Source organism: Amborella trichopoda, chromosome 13 (assembly GCF_054954075.1).
Source record: "Amborella trichopoda isolate Santa Cruz 75 chromosome 13, AtrichopodaSantaCruz75HAP2 v2.0, whole genome shotgun sequence".
NCBI lineage: Eukaryota > Viridiplantae > Streptophyta > Magnoliopsida > Amborellales > Amborellaceae > Amborella > Amborella trichopoda.
The window spans coordinates 44,353,684-44,356,740 of NC_142348.1; the positions used below are offsets into that span (position 1 = coordinate 44,353,684).

The following is a 3,057-nucleotide window of genomic DNA, read 5'->3' on the forward strand; positions in this document are numbered from 1 at the left end:
TAGATTTCTCCTAAATTTAGGGGCTCAAACTCGTTGTTCCCTAAATTTAGGGGCTCAAACTCGTTGTTCCCTTTTGATTTTAGGAAATTATTTACATAATTGTTTATTGCATATCTACATGCTTTCCCGTGCATATTTACCTGATCGCTTATTTTATTACTACCTGTAGGTAATCTCAATAGGATATAAAAAATGAAATACCATGTTAATAGTGTGAACACAATGAAATAGCATGTTAATAGTGTGAACATGAGAGATTAAAAAAATTTGACTTTGGTTAAAGTTATTATATCAGTTATGGGATTGTTTATAAAGTCACAATTATTCCCAGTCATTAGATATCAAATTTGATGGTTTTATAGTGAGTCATGAAGTTTGAGAATTTTGTTTTAGAACTTTGTATTTATTCAATGACATTCTTACATACCCATTTTGAAATTTAAGGGAGAATAGTGATTGTGATCTCCTTGTACAAAAGATAAATGATAATGATGGTTTCTTCGTAGATAATCTCATCAATAGTAGTGTTTAGAAAATCTACGTACTTGGCATTGGTTGAGGCGAGTTGATTCACCTTACTTTTTTGTAAGTTAGTTCAACGTACTTGCCATTGGCTGAGACGAGTTAGTTCAACCATAAGATCATAATCCTTGAGATTTCTCTTGATCTTTGAGATTTTTTCTAAATTTAGGGTATCAAACTATCTGTTTCCACTTGATTTTATTAGATAACCATCAATTCAAAGAGCTTGATTTTATTAGATAACCATCAATTCAAAGAAGTAGAGAGAGAATACGCTACAAAATTTCTCTTAATCTTCTAATCTCATAATCACTAATATTTCTCTTAAATTTAGGGGCTCAAACTACTTGTTCCCTTTGATTTTAGAAAATATTTCTCCTAAATTGAGGGGCTTCTCTTTTAATTTTAGGAAAGATTTCTCCTAAATTTAGGGGCTCAAACTAGTTGTTCCCTTTTGATTTTAAAAAAGATTTCTCTTTAAGACAATGAACTGATCTAAATTTGAAGTATAGAGTTTGACCCCTCTTCACATAAAAAAATATAAAATACTAAAAGCTGATTTTAATCTAATCCCAGCCACAATTCCCATAGGTATTATTCAAGGTCTACAAAGTGTAGAGTGGGTGAAGTCAAATTTCTGGAGCGACTCGTAAAAAGCTCCATTCCAGTATTGCAAAGTTGTAGAGTATATTCAATTCCAAGGTAGACCTACCTACAAAAGTAGAACACATCCCTCAAATACAAATAAAAAGTGAAAATTAAAATTACAATGAATTACAACAAGACCTCATTGAACTTTGAATAGAGGCACACTCATTACATATTAAAAACCACATAATGAATACATCTACAAAAGTAGAACCAGTGACTCCTCGAATACAAATCAAAAGCCAACATTTAAATTACAATGAATAACAAGAAAACCTCAATGAACTTTGAATATAGGCACACTCATTGCAAGTTAAACACCAAATAATTAATGCATCTACACATCTAACAAGCTGGGGAGGTGAAAGAACCAATCCAAAAGGGAAAAACAGAAACAAAGGAGACATGAAGAAGAACAAACAAAAAGTTAAAAAAAAAACAGAGGGTGGTACCCAAGATCTTGGCAAGTGGCTCTTTCTTGTATAAAGATTGCACGTAGTACAGCGGCACGCGCTATTCGAATATGTGCTGACCAATTTAAAAGACTCCCTAAAATTTTGGAGCAATTTTAAAAGATTCCCTAAAAGGTGTGGTTTGCATAAGGTTGCAACTTTAAACAATCAAATTAGGGTGCACCTCTAAACTTTGTCAGGAGATGCAATTTTAGTGTCGAAAATTCTTATGATGGTATGAGAACCTATTTTTATCTCTAATTATAAATTTTAAACTTCAAAAATAGTTCAAATCAAGGAGATCTATAACACATGAAAATCTTGAAAATGGACGATCTAGATTATGTGTTGCAAGATATACTGTTTTTAGAGGTTAAAATCTCTTTTTTTTCTCCATATCTATATATCTCGATATCAAGATGATCAATTAGATGTTTTCGTAACATGAAAATAAGCTTTTTCGAAGGTTATTAAAGCTACACCTCAATTCTACATTTTAAGGTGTCAACCTTATATAAACTTTTTCTTTCCCTATAATTTTGGAGTATACACATTTCTTCTCCCTCTTTACCAAAACAAATATCATTGATGTATGAAGGACACAATAGAGTTTGGAAACACATTTTTCGGTTATAGATGGAAGTCCATACATACTTAATTGGAATCCAAAATTTATGAAAGAAATAATTTTTACTTTGATAGAGATGCCGGTTAACAAAATTAAATTTAGAGAATAGGAATAATAAATTTTTAAATATCTATTCATATTTCATAGGCATGTTAGACAACATAACTACCAATAAAACCACACAATCACAAATTAAAAAAAAAATGTAAATTAATATACATATTCAATCTCTTCTAATGCTCCAAATGTCTTCTAATTTTTTTTATCTTTTTAATTCTTTATCAAGTATTTTCTTGCCACAAGTTTGGAAAGTATCAAAGGATCACAATAGAATAATATTATTAAGCAAAATAATATTATTAGGTTTAACAACCAAAATCTAAAGTTCGAGCTAAGTTATAAAGTTCGAGGTTGAACAAGCACAAGCATAATAAGAACTTTGGTGCGGTGGAGTAAAGTTATAACGAGACTAACTGTGAAGCTGAGTGATATTTTTGAGTAGAAAGTCTTAAAAACCCGATTGATTGAGAGAGTATATTTAAAAAATAATTTAAATTAATATACTTCTTCAATCTCCTCCCATACCCCAAGCTTTTTTCAAATTTTTTTTTTTTTAATTTTATTTCTTTAACGGGATATTTTTGAATTATGTGTTACAAATTAGTAGGAAGTCATTTAGGGGGACTCTTAAAAGGCTTTTATAACACAAAACAGAAAATAAAAATAAATAAATCTGAAGGCCACAATAGAAGCATGATATTCCAAAGTTTTAACTTGTTAAAGGCATGTGACGCCATTTGGAGAGTC

The 3,057-nt window shown here is 30.3% G+C and overlaps 1 long non-coding RNA gene across 1 annotated transcript; it reads right to left on the reverse strand.

Annotated features, from left to right (window-relative positions):
• Positions 1–718: 718 nt before the first annotated feature.
• Positions 719–2,795, reverse strand: LOC148779253 (uncharacterized). Its single transcript, XR_016047541.1, has 2 exons — positions 2,725–2,795; positions 719–1,234 (listed from the first exon to the last, which is right to left on the reverse strand). It is a non-coding gene; the product is annotated as an uncharacterized LOC148779253 (long non-coding RNA).
• Between the last annotated feature and the right edge of the window lie 262 nt (positions 2,796–3,057).